Source organism: Microcaecilia unicolor, chromosome 8 (assembly GCF_901765095.1).
Source record: "Microcaecilia unicolor chromosome 8, aMicUni1.1, whole genome shotgun sequence".
NCBI classification, from domain to species: Eukaryota; Metazoa; Chordata; class Amphibia; order Gymnophiona; family Siphonopidae; genus Microcaecilia; species Microcaecilia unicolor.
Window position 1 is genome coordinate 42,761,598 of NC_044038.1, and position 17,599 is coordinate 42,779,196.

At 41.6% G+C, this 17,599-nt stretch overlaps 1 long non-coding RNA gene across 1 annotated transcript; it reads left to right on the plus strand.

Moving 5' to 3' along the window:
• The first annotated feature begins 1,333 nt into the window (after nucleotides 1-1,333).
• On the plus strand, nucleotides 1,334-12,839 carry LOC115476575. The gene is made up of 3 exons (XR_003943201.1): nucleotides 1,334-1,344; nucleotides 3,030-3,033; nucleotides 12,745-12,839. It is a non-coding gene; the product is annotated as an uncharacterized LOC115476575 (long non-coding RNA).
• The last annotated feature ends 4,760 nt before the right edge of the window (nucleotides 12,840-17,599 follow it).

Sequence of the window (17,599 nt, forward strand, 5' to 3'; positions counted from 1 at the left end):
GAAAATGGCCAATTTTCTATTTCTTACATTAATGGCCACGCGCTAATGATGCCATTAGCATGCAGCCATAAAAGAAAATTACCATGGGAGCACTTACCGACACGTATTTTGTAGGCGGTGAGAGCTCCCACTGTAATCCAGCGCTAATCAGTTAGTGCATGGTAATGTGGACGTGCTAATGGATTCGTGCAGGAAGTCTCACTCTCTTCCCCCTCCACACAAAAATAATAAACACTTTTTAGCATATGGTTAGTGTGTAATGATTATGAACTTACTGCAGGACGAATGAGCGCATCCCAAGGTAAGCCCTTTTAAGCTTACACAGCTTAGTAAAAGGACCCCATAGAGTACAACATACATAAAGCTAAATATACTGAAGTACGCTACCGTGTTAGTGCTCACTAAGGGCCCCTTTTACCAAGCTGCGGCAAAAGGGGGCCAAGCGTTGGCATCGGCGTGTGTGGCAGGAAGGGCTCCCGTGCTAACCGGGAATTGTGCAGGTACACTCTGGTGCTACAAATGACAGAGCGTTAGGTGTGGGAAGTACCTCCGGGCTGCCGTGGTAGCCCGGCGGTACTTCGTGTATAGCAAGCGGTAAGCCCGTGTTGAGCTTACCGCCCCTTAGTAAAAGGAGCCATTACGCTATTAACATGCGTTATTAGTAAGTAGGTCCCATTGCACATAATGAAACCTGCAGTAAGTAACATGAAATAAATAATACCTTTTAGTAAATCTAACGATAAATTGCTATTTCATTTTGTTGGAACCTGCCAAGAGTCAATTTGTGTGTGGTCAGTTTTTCATCCTGGTGGAATGATTATATGGTTAGTGGAATGTATAATATAGAGGATTATTTTCAAAGCCATTTATGTGAGTAAGCAGCAATTAACCAGGCAAATTGAGTGTGGGCAGTTTTCAGACAGCATCTGAGTAAAAGTATTTATAATGTTCCATAACACAAGTACTTTAACTGGATTGATGAGAGGCTTTCATATGGATATGTTCCGAGTAAAACAAACAAACAAAAAAAACAGCACACCAAGGGTTCCTTTTACAAAGCTGTGCTACCCATTAGCAGTGCACGAGTGCACAGAAGACCATGGGAACAGAATGGGCTCCTTCGCATTCAGCATGCAGCTAATTGGTAGTGCAGCCTTGTAAAAGAAGCCCTGAGGTGGGTAAGATGCAGTAAAAGTTGAGCTTTTACTACACCTTAATTCACCACTGCAGTCACTAACCTATAGCAGCTCAGTGCCACAGGTCAGTGATCCTGTGGTATTTGAATAACATTGCTACCTCTTCTCTCCTTTGTCTCGTTCCCTAAGTTATATACTGTACATTGTTGTGCTATGAATTTCTTCCCTTCCTTATGTTTCCATGTCCTGTCTGACTTTTTGTTGTCTGATTTCAGTCTTCAATTTCTGTCCATTCAGTAATCTTCTGGTTATGGCAATAGCTGATATAATAAAATAAATATCATAAGCTGTGCTATTCATATTGTCAGGGAGCATCGGGCACTAAACCACGGCTTGATACTCCCAGACTGCATCTTAAATAGTTATCACCCTCAAACTCCACTGCCCGCCTCAGCAGCCACATCCCCCTTTCTGAAGCCTCACATCACATATCCACCCCCCCCCCCCCGCCACCAGCTGAAGAGTACCACTCCATTACATACCCCATGAAGCCTCCCATCATGAATCCACCCCCCCCCCCCACCAAAGGAATCCTTCTCCTCCTAAGCCTTTGCAACCATCCCATCCTCCTCCCTCCATGCCTACTTTCCAAAATCCCTTGGTTCTAGTGGGTACAAGGCAGGAACAAACCCCAGTTGCTCCTTGTCCTGTTGGCATTGGGTTCAAAGTTGCACCAGCAAGTCCTAGTGGTAGCCTAATCATACTACCACTGGGGTCAGTTTGCCATAAAGACAAAAGATCTTTTTTATGGCAGCTTGACCCCTAGTGACAGTACCGTAAGACTACCGCCAGGGGTTGCTGATGCCACTACTTATTCTTGGGGTTGGTAGCATGGAATCTTGCTACTTTTTAGGATTCTGCCAGGTACTTATGACCAGGACTGGCCACTGTTGGAAGCAGGATACTGATCTAGATGGGACCTTTGTTCTGACCCTGTATGGCAATTCTTATATTCTTATCAATAAGGTAAGTAAAGTTGGAACAAGTTTCAACCCTTCCTTACACCTACAACTTAAATTCTTTATTCTTAGTCTTTATTTGTATTTGCTAAACCGCTACAGCTGAAGTGCAGAACATAAGAACATAAGTATTGCCATACTGGGACAGACCGAAGGTCCATCAAGCCCAGCATCCTATTTCCAACAGAGCCAAATCCTGGTTACAAGTACCTGGCAAGATCCCAAAACAGTACAATACATTTTATGCTGCTTATCCTAGAAATAAGCAGTACATTTTCCCCATCTTAATAATGGCTTAGGGACTTTTCTTTTAGGAAATTATCCAAACCTTTTTTTTAACCCCGCTAAGCTAACTGCTTTTACCACATTCTCTGGCAATGAATTTCACGGCTTAATTGATTGAAGAAATATTTTCTCCAGTTTGTCTTAAATTTACTGCTTTGTAACTTTATTGCATGTCCCCTAGTCCTAGTATTTTGGGAAAGAGTAAACAAGAGATTCACTTCTACCCATTCCACTCCACTCATTATTTTCTAAACCTTTATCATATCTCTCCTCAGCTGTCTTTTCTCTAAGCAGAAGAGCCCTAGCCACTTTAGTTTTTCCTCACAGGGAAGCCGTCCCCCATTATCATTCTCATCTTCGTTCTCTGTACCTTTTCTAATTCTACTATATATATCTTTTTGTGATGCTGTGACCAGAATTGAACACAATATTCGAAGTGCAGTCGCATCATGGAGCGATGCGAAGACATTATAACGCCAGGGTCGGTATAGTACATAAGAAGAATATCGTCTGCATAGACATAGATGAATACTGCAAAATCTTGTATGAATGTATGATGGGCTAAGAAAGAGGTTAAAGAGTAGGGGAGAGAGGTTGAGGATCAGATAAAGATTGGCCAGTGAGGAAGGGAGAGAACAACTGAAGAGCTACACTAGCTAGTCCAAGGGAAGATAGATGAGATAGCATAAGTGTGGTCAATAAGATCAAAAGCGGCAGACAGATCAAGAGAAATGGCTAGTACACTAGACTTTTATCAAGATGTCAATGAATTTCACTAAGGACACTCGTCAAAACTGTTTCTGTACTGCAGTGCATTCTGAAACCAGATTGTCTAGGATGGAGGGCAGATGTTTTTTTTCTGCAAAAAGGATGAAAGTTGAGTGAAGACTACTTTTCCAGAACTTTGAAGAAAAAAGCAAAGATTAGAAACTGGGTGATGATGGGCTGGGACAGAAGGGTTTAATTTTTAGTTTTTTTAGAAATACAGCGGACCACTGCCGTTTTCCAGAGAGATGGGACTTGGCCAGTGGATAGACTGTGATTCACCAGAGAGCAGGCAGAAGAAAGCAGTCCAAGACAGGGGTGTCTTAACCAACAAGATGGTAAGGGGTCGAATATACAGGTGGCTGGGCTTTATCTGAGACATTAGAATGGAGAGAATGGATAGAGTCTGTAGCTGAAACATGACTCACAAGGTGGGCCCTACTGTTATGGGGAGTGAAGGATTTGAAGAAATAGGCTTGAAATATTTGATACGGTAGCAATTTTTGGGCTGAAGAGGGCCAATTCTTCAGCAGAAGGTTGGGTTCTATTCATATTCTCTGTTTGGCACAAGTTGGTAGTGAGAGACTGGTAAATGGAATAAAGCTCTCTAGAAGAATTTACAATGGTGGAGATCCTGGTGTTAAAATAGGAGGCCTTAGCTTTTCATAGGTGATAGTTGAAGTCTCTATGTTGGGCCTAGCACAGCTGAAGGTCTGTGGGAGATTTTGTCTTCCTACAAAGACGCTCAGCCCTTCGGGCTTGTTGTTTTAGTAAGCATAGGCCACTGTGGTACTAGGGCTTCTGGAAATTTTTATTTTCGGTTTTGTGCATGCTGAATTTTTATTTTTGGAACTTTTTTTTTAAATATTTTGTTTTTAAATACATTTTCATATAAGATAAAGTGTGAGTATTAGAATGAATCATCATGTATAATCATGGTTAAAATCACTTTTGTTATCATTTTTAGTGGATATTTATGAGTTTTGTTCAGTAAGATCAGTTTGTGACCTATGAACTTCCCAGCCAGTATTAATATGAGCACCGATTCATTCATGGCATTTTTCACTGTCAGAAGAGGTAAGGAGCTGCTGCAGAACAGAACAGAAGTGTTGCTACTATTTGTTATCCAAGAGCTGTCTGGTAGTAAGTACATTGATTTTGTGCCCAGTTTTTTGCTTTTTTTTATCAGGAAGTTTTGGATGTACAGTCTACTAAGAGAAAGCAATCTAGAAACCCTTTCTAGGTACGTGTCTTTTTTTGTAAAAAGCAGTTTTACCTTTTCATAATCATTCAGATCATTAAAAAAGTATGTTTTGAAAGGTTTTTAAACACAAGTTGATTGAATCACTTGAATATTATGTGATTTATTTGAACACATTTGTATGATTTATTCATTTTAAATGTTTTCTCACAAACACATTACAGAGTTTGCATGTGAGAAAAATGTATATATTTTCTAATATGCATGTCATTGATATTTTAAATGTTCACAAATGTCAGAGCTTGCATGTGAGAAGCATATGACTTACAATCATGTTTTAATATATAATTTTTAATATCATTTCAATACGTATGTTAATATGTTTGATTTGTTACAAGGATTTTTTTTTTATTTCATCCAACAATGTGTTATATGCGCCTGACACAGCCGTTTTGCGAAACGTGGCTACATTGGGCGTTTTTTTATATTAAAGAATATTTCATCACAAGTTGGTCTGCTCGTTGCTGTTTTATGGGAAGAAGGGACAGGGGGGATGGAATTTAAGAGAGCAATAATATTGATTGTGGATGATAAGGTGGAATGCCAGCAGATGACTTGATCATCAAGAGGCTTGTTAGGTAAAACTGAAGGAAGGGGGAAAAGTATATTTCTAGAAAGGATCACAAGGCAATACAGTACAAAACTGCTGATCTAATTAACATGCTAAACATGTGATTAAAATCACATATTACAGCCATTCAGAGGAGTTCACAAATCCTTAAAAATCTGTCTCCCCCACATTACTATTTAACCTCTAGTTGTAGTTGCACCAGAACTTTAAGATTACAAATTAAGAGGTTGTCCAACTTTAGAAAATAACATTTGTGGATGAAAGAAAAAAAAAAAAAAAAACCCTGACAATATTCCCTTGAGAAGGCTTTGACTTTCACTTCAAAGCAATCGAGAGAAATGAAATAACAAGGGCAGGAATTTAAAGTAACAGTTGTGGATTTACTTCTCTGACACCTGTTTTTATTTGTAAATTTAAGAACTACTGGCAGCTATGACTGCCTGTACCAGATGTTATAAAGCTATGTTTCAAGAAGAGTAGAACATGTAGGATGACACGATGCTCATTAATTTGAAAAAACGACTAGATAATCTTCTGTTTAGATTGTCACTACTGATAATACGTGCAATGAAATATCCAAGACAAATAGGACAGAGACTCTTATAAAACACAAACCCACATTCAACTACAATAGTTTACAATAATTTAAAGTGAATGCTCCCAGCTGGCTGCTTATCAATGCTGAAAACTCTCATCAATTATGAGAATTTGAATACTGTACGTTACTCTCCCAAGCGTCTGTTCACGCTTTCCAAAAATACTAGGACTAGGGGGCATGCGGTCCTGGGGAACTGAGTTCGATTCCCACTTCAGGCACAGGCAGCTCCTTGTGACTCTGGGCAAGTCATTTAACCCTCCATTGCCCCAGGTACAAATAAGTACCTGTATATAATGTAAGCCGCATTGAGCTTGCCATGAGTGGGAAAGCGCGGGGTACAAATGTAATAAAATAAATAAAATAAACTACAGTGTAGTAAATTTAAAACAAATCAGAGAAAATGTTTCTTCACCCAATGCATAATTAAACTCTGGAATTCGTTGCCAGAGAACATGGTGAAGGCGGTTAGTTTGGCAGAGTTTAAAAAGGGGTTAGACGGTTTCCTAAAGGACAAGCCCATAAACTACTACTAAATCCACAATTCCAGGAATAACATGTATAGAATGTTTGTAAGTTTGGGAAGCTCGCCAGGTGCCCTTGGCCTGGATTGGCCGCTGTCGTGGACAGGATGCTGGGCTCGATGGACCCTTGGTCTTTTCCCAGTGTGGCATTACTTATGTACTTATGTACTTATTCTGAATCAACAAAACAGTGTGATAAGGCAGTAGCCAATGTCAGAAGGATATCAGGCTGTACAGAAATAGGTAAAACCATCAGAGGGGTCAGATGTTGTATGGAAGTCTACAGGAACAAGAGGCACAGATAAAACCCTGGTTATGATAAATTGGTGGGAGAAGAGCTATTGGAAAAGCAGAAACCCCATAGCTATTTCAAATGATGAAAGAATGAGGTTTGTTCTGGTTACGTGGTAAAACAGTGGGAGAACAGCTAGTGGAAAAGCCAAACACTGTAGCTAACAAAGGATGAAAAGAAGTGGTGTTTAACCCTGAGTTTGTAAGGTAGCACACTGGGGGAAGAGTCAGTTAGTAAGAAATACCCCATAGCTACTTGGATGGTTGAAAAGGAATGCAATTTAATCCTTATTATAAATGATATGGGGGAAAAGGTTCCACTGATTACTTGTTTGTAAAGTGAGCCATGCTTAGAGATATGCTGAATAGGACCAGTAAGAAAACTTGGCCTGGATTGTGTGTATGAGCAAGGTGTTAATATATGTTTTAGGTTCCGGCGCTGGAACGCTCCTGAAGACGCGTGAGTATAAAGGTGTATTGTGGGCGCATGATGCATGTTTTTCTGTTTTGATAATTTTCCTTTGCATGTTTTTTTCCTCTGCCCATTACTATATTACAGATGCCCTTGTTGAGCCACCTTTTATATAGATACCCATTCACTTTTTCATGTGGTTTTCCCCTGTTCCAGATCCCGTTATGTCCTCATCCCCTACTCCCTTACAAAGAGTCCTTAACTTTTTCCCCGCTGATAGAAAAGAACTTTCCCGTTTATGTCAAACCTGGCATACTGTTTGGTCCGCCAAAGACCCAGGGCTGGAATGGCCAACAAATGGTTCCTTTGATCAGGGCAAACTTCAAGCCTTGGTCTGCTATAATGAGTCCCGAAAAACAGGAAAATCTAGGGAAAAACATTTAGCTGCCATTAATAAGTTCATACTTATTGCAGGAAATCAGCATGACAAAGCATTGGCTCACGCTGATTGCGACCAAGCCCCTTACCAAGGTCCTGCGACTCCTACTGCCCCACCACCATATGATACAGCTGCTGCTGCTAGTACTACTAAGCTGCTACCATGTGCAGTGGGATACACCCCAATACCCCCAGGATACTGTGATAAACCTATCACAGATCCTCTGCTACAGAATTCCCAGGGATCACAGACAGTGACCCCTTCGCTGCCTGCGGGATCTCTAGCTCCTGCGATTTTCGACCCACCTACCACTGTGCACATTGCTGGTGTTGTCGATATATCTCCTCTTTCATCTCAAAAGAACCCTCTCCCTATGTCCCAGGGGTCGGCACCAACTCAGCCGCCCATAACCCCCGTAACAATACCAGTGGCTCAGACTATCGCTCAGTCGCCCACTGTCACAAGTGCTCCAACGATGCAAGTAACTACTCAGACCCAGACTCTTACCCCACAGACACATCATGTCTATCGTACTATCGACGGTTATGAGATTGAGATACCTCCTCCCATTATTGAACAATATCCTTGTGTCCAGAACCCACCGGTTCCGGCCAACGTCCAACGCCCAGCTACCAGTCAAACTGACGCGGCTGCCCAGACTTCCCTCTGTCCAGCACTTGGATCAGGATTGACCTCACACATGACAACCCAAACGACTACCTACCCATATACGGGACATACAACTCAGACATCACCCCCACCACCACGTTTGGACTCCTCTGCCCAAACTGGTCCCTTGCCCCTCCAAGGGCCCTTCTCAGTGCATCCTCTAGCAAATGTAAAATGTAAGTTCTATCCCTAGTTTAGGAATCCCACTCTCTCCCAAAATTCTCAAAATGACTCTCCCATTTTGCTGTTCTCTCAAACCACCACCCTCCCCCGCTGGTAAAGTTCTCCGCAGGGAACCAACTGCTGAGAACCTTGCTGCCCTTGACGCTATCAAAGAACCAGATCCACAAACAACTGAACTTTACCCTGTTGACACGTGTGACTCTGAGCAGTTATCTGAAACCAATACCCATTGGTCCAACGACTTTGACGAACCTTATCTGGAAGACGACACCATTCCAGACGACACGGACGCAAACAGCACCGTGGCAAGTGTTGTTTCAGCAGCAGTTACGGTGTTACATCAGTACACCCTCTTCTTCTGCTTTCCATCTGCTCGACTGTTTGCTGTTGGACTTGTGTGCATGATCCTACTTTGTATAGGTTTGGTTTTGTTTCTCACTACCTTGTTTACCTATACTGCTGACAGTAACCTCTTTGATCTTTGGATCACACTCACTGCCTTTCCCACTGGCAACGTTACTTTGCCCGTTGGAAACGCCACGGTACTTGCAACTACTTCTGTACTTGCAACTACCCCTGCAGTACTTGCAACTACTTCTGTATTTGCAACTACTCCGGTTCCACCACCTACTACAGCAGCCTACACAGAACCCCAACAGTACACCACATTCACACGCTTGTTTGGACACACATCCCTCCATACGATCAAAAAGATCAGTCCCCTTGCCACCAGTATTCCCACCCCCTGGGCAGACACATCTGCCACAACAGACTTTTCAACTGGCAATCCTACAGTGCCTATTGAAAACGCTGCGACTATTCCTGTCCTTACTGATTCTCCTGTTTTGCATTCTACAAGTGTTTCCGATACTAACAGTAGCTCGGACAATATTGTCCCCACTATTACAAATACTTTTGAGGATAATATTACCTTGTTTGAATTGCGAACCTCCCCTCCTCCTTATCCTTTGGTTCCTACTAGTGACGTTCCTCCTCCCACGAATACAACCTTAGCCACTCCAAATATCACCGTCCCAGCTACTCGTCCTCCCAGATAGCTCAACATCCCAAAGTAGCTATCAATATATGTCCCACAACAGACCAGATAACCAGCCTTCTCCACCTGATTCTCCCCCACTGTCGCCTTTCAATTTAGGTGAACAGTTAATCCCTGAACCCCCAGAGTACCTTTTTGATCCAAGAGAATTGATACATCCCCATTGGGACCCAGCTCCAGAAGACGATCCCAATTGGGACCCCTTCACACGATTTCAAACATTGTGTGAACCCTTATTTGAGAGTTGGACACTAGGTCCTAGTCGAACGGTCACACACACTCTGGTACTGTTTGGAGGAACCTTAGGTTTACAAGTTGAACAAACCGACGACCTCCTAATAAGACCAGAAACTGGTGACGTTGTAGATTTTTGGTTAATCACATACGCCGTACTGGGCACTGACTGGATACCCTTCCTGTTCATTAGAGAGGTTGGATTGAGACCTTTGGAAGTATATAGTCTTTTCGAAATCCCCGACCCTACTGAAAGAGGAGCTATTAGAATTTACCCACCCTACCCAAATTCTTCCTAATGATATATCAAGCATTGGTATACGTAGGAATATTAATTATAGCAATTGCAGTTCTGGTTAAGACCCTAGGATTAATTTTGTTACTCATTTTCATTAACCGCCAATTGCCTTTGGTACAGTCCAGATCTTACATTTAACCATGAAAACTACCAACATGCAGTGCCTAGCCCTTCTGTTGTGTGTGCTCACCATGCCTATGGTACAAGGAACAAAGGATCTAGAAAGTTTTCTGCAACAGTTTATTACCACCCCCGAAATAACATTACCCACAACTAAAGACACGACCACAATCACCCTTGATGTGTGTGCTTACACAATGTGTGGGGAACATCCCATAGAGCAATATTTGTCAGCTTTTGAGGTATACCTGTGTCCCTTCTCCAATTGCGGAAGTTGGGCACAAGTATGGTGGTACACAGGTTCATGGATTCCCTACTCAGGTAGTGAGATTCCAGATCTCAAAAAGGGCATTTCTATCATGAAATTGCGAGTGAATGGCCTCTGTCCAATGACCAAATGTAATCAAGTGGCTATCACTTTCAGAGGAGTGACGGCTGTTACATACAGAACTTATTCCTTAGGAATTGACGCCTCAGGTAGAGACCCCGTTGGAAAATTTAAGATTGTTCCACCCCCAACCCAACCAGAAAAGAATCCTTTGATGCCAACAAAAATCCCAGAATTAAAGATTCCTTACCAGATTGTGCCGATTAATAATTCTAAAGATTTAATAGCATTAGAAACAGGATTTGGAGAAACAAACCTGTGGCTTGAATGGGCGCATTATACTACAAAGAGTTTGAATGTCTCTAATTGTTATTTTTGTTCCCATGCAAGAGCAGAACCAACAGTAGTTCCCTTTCCTTTAGATCTCCACAATGACCCAGATGGTTTTTGGTGTATGTTAGAGTTATTACAAATGAAAGATGATATCAACCAGACTTGTCAACATCTTAACGAGCACCACCCCTACTTACCCCCTCGGCTGAGGGTTCCACCCGCATTCAGGATTCCAGATCCTGCTACCAGATATCATACATGTCTGGAACGATATGGGGTGAAAAACACACGGTTTCTAGGAAATTTGACCAATTGTAATACAACCCTAGAAAAAGGGACTCTATGAAATCTAAATCTCACAGACTTTTCACAAGCTAGAGCAGACATATGGTGGTACTGTGGAACCCACACTATCTACCATACACTCCACAGGAGTTGGACAGGCAGATGTGCCTTAGTCAAATTGGTAATTCCAATTATAATAGCATCTTTGCTCCCTCCTCATAGCAGCTCTTCCTCACGAGTGAAGAGAAATGCAATGCCTGGATCTTTTGATGATCGGGTCTATATAGATGCAATTGGAGTTCCAAGAGTGGTTCCTGATGAGTTCAAAGCCAGAAACCAAATAGCTGCAGGATTCGAATCAGCTTTCTTTTGGTGGGCTACTATAAATAAGAATTTAGACTGGATCAACTATATATATTACAACCAGCAGAGATTTGTCAATTACACCAGAGACGCGGTTCAAGGAATTGCAACACAATTAGATGCTACCAGCAGAATGACGTTAGAAAATAGATTAGTTCTTGACCAGATTTTGGCATCGGATGGCGGAGTGTGCCGGAAAATAGGTACACAGTGTTGCACCTTTATCCCCAACAACACTGCTCCAGATGGATCAATCACCAGAGCTTTGGAAGGCTTAACCTCACTGTCACAAGAATTGGCAGAGAACTCTGGTGTTGACACATCCTGGACTGGTTGGATGGATAGAGCTTTTGGTAAATGGAAGACATTTATCATTTCAGCAGCCACTACTATAATTATAGTGGTAGCAATTTTTGTATTAGTAGGATGTTGCATAATCCCTTGTGCTAGAGGCTTAGTAGAACGCTTAATTGAAACTGCAATAATGAAAAAGACAACAGCAGGACAATATGTCCTGTACGAAAATCTCCTTCCCAATACCACAGGAGATAACACATTGGACTATCTCCCTCTGAGAAGGACCAATCGCTATGCAAATGCTAGAGACACTAGAGAGATGTCAGCAACTGTATAATCAGGTAATAGCACACAGGGATACAATATAACCATATAAAGCTTTATAAGATGATGTGATACATGAGCAAAATGTCTACATAACCTATGCAAATCTATGAAAATGTATACTCAAGAGATAATCAGTATATAACCAAAGAATTTATGATTGATAACCATATATACTCACATAGGTAAGAATAAGTTAGAACCTGCATATTAAAGGGTTGAATCAAAAATATTATTATAGTAATTATAAGTTTTTGTATAACCACAGACATAGATAAGAAGGATTGAAATAATAGAAGTGGTGCCAAGATGGTAATCTCGAACCAAAAACAAATCTGACTGTACCAGTTAACCGTAAGACTCAGAAAATTTGATGGCCTTATAGGATACCTTCTGGAATGGATGGTACCATGGTGTATTAACCCTGGTGTCACCCTATGGGATAGGGTGAAGAGGGGAATGTTAATATATGGCCTGGCTTCAGACCTACCACTGGAATAGTGGTGGGCTAAGCTACACAGCCTAAAACAACTGAAAAAGTACTGACTAGGCCAAATGACAAGCTAATGATTTCTTATATGAGAATCTGCAAAAAGCAGGTCTGAACAATGAGTCTTAACACAACCAGGTACAACTTTCTAATTGAATATAGCACCTATAATGAAAGAATAATGGGTAAAAGGAATAAAATGAGGTTCTTAAAATGGAACTTATTTTCCATAACATGGCACACAGATCATAAGATGTTATGAAAGGTATTACAAAAGGAAGATGTGAAACTGATAAAGATATTTTGGTAAACGAGAAAAACAAAATGTTCCAAAAACATGTTGACTTTGATGGATATGGGGCAATCTCTTGAAATAGCTAGAACGGAAAGACAGATGGTACAGATGCGCATCTGGCCGGATACGAAAATATGATCTCAGAAATTGAGAAATATTAGAAAAAAAAGGTACCTCACAATAGACTTGTATTGGGACTTGGGGCTATAAAAGAGATAAGATTTTGAGAGAGAGTTGGAGTCCTCCCCAACACTTTCTCAGACGGCGGAGCCCTATGCGATTGAAACCAGAATCTGTTTGATGTCTGTACTTAATTGAAAAACTTGGTAAGAATAAAGCCTTCTCTCTGAAATCTATCTCTGTCTTTATTTTCAAGTATTTTTCACCTTTCATTGATACTACAAACTAAGCCACACACACAACTAACACTCAATGTCTATATAAATTACTGTTGTATTTTAATAGAACACATGTAGCTACATAGATGACCAAGGATTCACTTAGATCCTGATAGACAGAAGGCCATGGTCATGGACAGTATCCTAGACTTACGCCTTCTGGTATCTACACAACAGAGATATCACTGGGATGGAATATCAAAAGGATTTAGGCAGGCGGCCCAACACATAGTGGAAGCGCAGACCCTTTGTCCCTGGAGAAGGGTATTCCTAGGGCGCAAAGAGGGCCTTTAAAATTTACAAAGGTCAGGTAGGAGATTTAAATAAGAGGTTGTAGGAATATGTGGAATGTGCTTTGATGATCCAGTTTCTGTTATATGCGGTTTAGTTTAGACATATTAAAGAGCCTACATCTTACTGAATGGTCTTTAGTTTGTCTCTCATTGTGGGTAGCCCAAAAGGTGGGGAGAGGCATCCCAGAGCAAAGGGTAAAATCTTTATTCCTAGGGCCAGAAGGGGGTGCCATGTTCACCACTTGATTTTTGGATGTTTTCAGCAAAACGTCCAAAGTCGGATTTAGATGCCATATCGAAAATGCCCTTCCATGTAACTTTGTAAGTCTAAGTGCTTTGAAAATACGCCTCCACATCTTACAAGTATATAAAGAGTTTAGAGTCAGTCCTGTAAAAAGATGGTTTGGGTTTTAAATATTTCCATTATGCCTTATTTGTCCTGCTGTCTGTCCTGATTAGTTTGTAAGCTCTGTCAAGCAGGGACTTTCTCTTCATGTTCAAGTGTACAGCACTGCGTATGTCTAGTAGTGCTATAGAAAGGATAAGTAGTAGTAGTAGTAGTAGTAAGTACTATATATTGAGATCCTATATATCTATACCATAAAAGACAGAAGATAGAGGGAAAACATGATAAATTCTGAAAGATACTAATGCACAAGCAACAAATCCTTCCTAAATAAAAACAAACAAAAAAATCCATATAAAAGCCAGAATAAAATAAACATTAACAAATCCTGAAAAAAACTGTGAGTAAAGACCTTGTGAAAAGCAAATAAATTCCAATTGTATACATCTTTTCTAAAATGCTGTCAAAAAATCAAGAAAGCAAGCAAACAAGCAAGCATGAACTAACTCATGAACTGGACACTCATGAAGGTATCTTCATTATTTCTGTGTGCATATGTGCATCAAAGCTCAACAAAATCTGTGCTCTATTGTTAGGCACTGGGGGAGTGGAAGATCTTAGAAACATAGAAGCATGAGGGCAGATAAGGGCCGAATGGCCCATCCAGTCTGCCTATGCTCTGTAACCACTAACTGCTTTTTTCCCTAAGAGATCTCATGTCTGTCCCATGCCTTCTTAAACTGTGACACAGTCTCCATCTCAGACCCCTACTGGGAGGCCATTCCACGCATCCACCGCCCTTTCCATGAAAGAGTATTTCCTCAGATTCGTCCTAAGCCTATTCCCTATTAACTTAATCTTATGTCCTCTCATTCCAGAGGTTTCCTTCATTTGAAAGAGGCTCACCTTCTGTACATTAAGGCCACTGAGGTATTTAGACATTTCTATCATATCTAGAACCAAGTAGCTCACAGGATCAAAAGTGCTCTGTACACAGAGATAAACTGCAGTTAGTAAGAAATAATTTTGCTAAATTACCTGAACCTCCCATTTTAGACTGTGTTTTATGAAATATCAAACCTTCAGGGACTTGAATGTATCCGCTGGGAAAACTTTACGAAGGAAACCCGTTTCTTATTGGGATTAACATATCTAGTTAACCTTCTTTGGTATACAATCCGTCAAACCTGATCTTTTAGCTTGTGTCCTTGACCATATTCTCTGCCCAAGGGCACAGACTGCTACAGGTTTGTTGTGATTTCCAGAGGACCTGTCTTATATATAAAACTCAAAAACAGAGGAAACCCCGAAACATGGCAAGTAAGCAAAGAATCTAAAAATAGTTTATAATTTGACAAACTGACTTTTGCTTTTTAATAGACCTGGTTATGAAGCTGCAATAATGTGTTAATGTGCATGAAATCAAGAAATTGGCATGTAACACATACTTAAAGACATGTTCTTGTGCAAGATCGGTACTGCATATTTTCATGTTTACTGATCCTAGAGAAAAACTCAGGTACATTACACACCAAAATTAATAGGCAAGATCATATGCAAATTCATGCAAAGCAGCACATGAATGATAAGTGAATGGCTTAATAGGATTGTAATAAAGGACAGGATTCATGTTAAACCAAGTTATTTAACTACACCTTATAATATATATAGAGGGGAATAATCGAACGGTGCCGGCGAAATTGATGGCCGGCCATCTTTGGGGCTGGCGCCGTAAGCAGGCGGAGCCAAGCGTATTTTCGAAATAGCTTGGCACCGGCCAAATTGCTCGCTGGGTTTAGAATAGGATCGCCAGGTTTAGATGAGATTGCTGGGTCCGATTTTCAGCCATAATGGAAACTGGACCCAGCTATCTCAAACTCGGCGAAATGCAAGGCATTTGGTCATGGGAGGAGCCAGCATTTGTATGCACTGGCCCCCCTGACATGCCAGGACACCAACCGGGCACCTTAGGGGCACTTAAAAAATCTTTTTAAAAACCCCAAAATTAGCTTCCAGGTGCATAGCACCCTTTCCTTGTGTGCTGAGCCCCCCAAATCCCCCCAAAGCCCACTGCCCACAAGTCTACACCATTACCATAGCCCTAAGGGGTGAAGGGGGGCACCTACATGTGGGTACAGTGGGTTTTGGGGGGGTTTGGAGGGCTCAACATTAACCATCACAAGTGTAACAGGTAGGGGGGGTGGGCCTGGGTCCACCTGCCTGAAGTGCAGTGCACCCACTAAAAACTGCTCCAGGGACCTGCATACTGCTGTCAGGGAGCTGGGAATGACATTTGAGGCTGGCATACAGGCTGGCAAAAAATGTTTTAATTTTTTTTTGTGTGTGTGAGAGGGGGTTGGTGACCACTTGGGGAGTAAGGGGAGGTGATCCCCGCGTCCCTCTGGTGGTCATCTGTTCAGTTGGGGCTCTTTTTTGGGACTTGGTCCTAAAAATACATGGACCAAGTCTGCCCGGCGAAATACTTGTTCGAGCCGGCGTTTTTTTTTCATAATAAGGTGAAGCCGGCCATCTCGTAACCACGCCCCGCTCCGCCCCCCTTCCCACCTTTGCTACCCTACTAACACGCTCCCTTGAAGGTTGGCTGGCGCCGCAACGAAAAAGCAATTGGGGCCGGCCAAAATCGGCTTTTGATAATACCGATTTGGCCGGGATTGAGAGATCGCCGGCGATCCCTTTCGAAAATAAGCCTGATAGTTAACTAGTCCTGAACGTATGAGCAGGCTAACACACCTGATGATTCTATCAGGTCCACCTCCCTAATTAATGGTTAAAGGGACATGAAATTCCAATGTCTGTACTCTGGGATCAGAATCATCCCCCTCCTCAAAATACCTCCAAGGGCCCTTCTCAGTGCATCCTCTAGCAAATGTAAAATGTAAGTTCTATCCCTAGTTTAGGAATCCCACTCTCTCCCAAAATTCTCAAAATGACTCTCCCATTTTGCTGTTCTCTCAAATCACCAGCCTCTAGCTGCTAAGGATAAAGACGATTTGGATCAGCAGCATATAAAGGTAAGCACTAATTCGTGCTGCCGCAGCAAAAAAATGGCTTACCGAGGGGTGTGCCGAGGTAACCTATACAGAATCCAGAAGCGAGTGCAAACTCTTTTGAAAGAATGTGCATACAGGGCACAATCTTTCTCAAAGAGTATATGCACTATGCACCCTTGCACAATGATTTGCACATGTGCAATGGGTGCCCTCTTTGAAAACAGTATACACTCTCTCAAAAGAATGCATATTGTTATCCTTAAATGATAAAAGCACTAATTTTTGTATTTTTCTACTTGTTTTCATTTGATAATGACATACAACAAGAAGGGATATATCACTGACATTCCCTGTGTTGATGCAAATAGCTGCCCATCCCTAATAGTGTGTACTATTATCGTTGAGTGACAAACATAAAATGTCGTGGGTATTTTTTCTTCCTGCTTGTTTTCATTTGGCAATGACATGAAATGACATAGGATATGTCATTGATAGTTCCTATGTCCTTGCAAATGAAAGCCTATCCCTACTATCCACCACCACTCAGGTGCTCCTGTATGTAGGTGCACCTGAGTGGTTTGGGGGTACCCACAGAAAGGAAGATTAATCATAGTTTGAACACTGGATATTATTTTTCTCTTGAAGTTGAAAACAATTACATTCTTGGATAAACAATCAGCTATTTTAAAACTGGTCAACTACAGTGACTTGTATGCTGCTTGGCTCTTAATATAATTTTTAGCACTGCTGTCACAGATTGAATGGTACCAAGCACTGTTTCCTCTAAGCTGAGCTGCATTGCTGCCACTGGGAGGTTCGTGCTTCAATATTCTATTTTCAATCACTAGGAGACTAGCAGGATCACTGGAGACGGAGACCTGCAAAACTTGTCTGTCCCACACTATTGAAAATGTGATAGTGAAACAACATCCCCCAGTGGCAGGGCTGTAGGTGGAGGTACAGTGGTACCAAGGGAG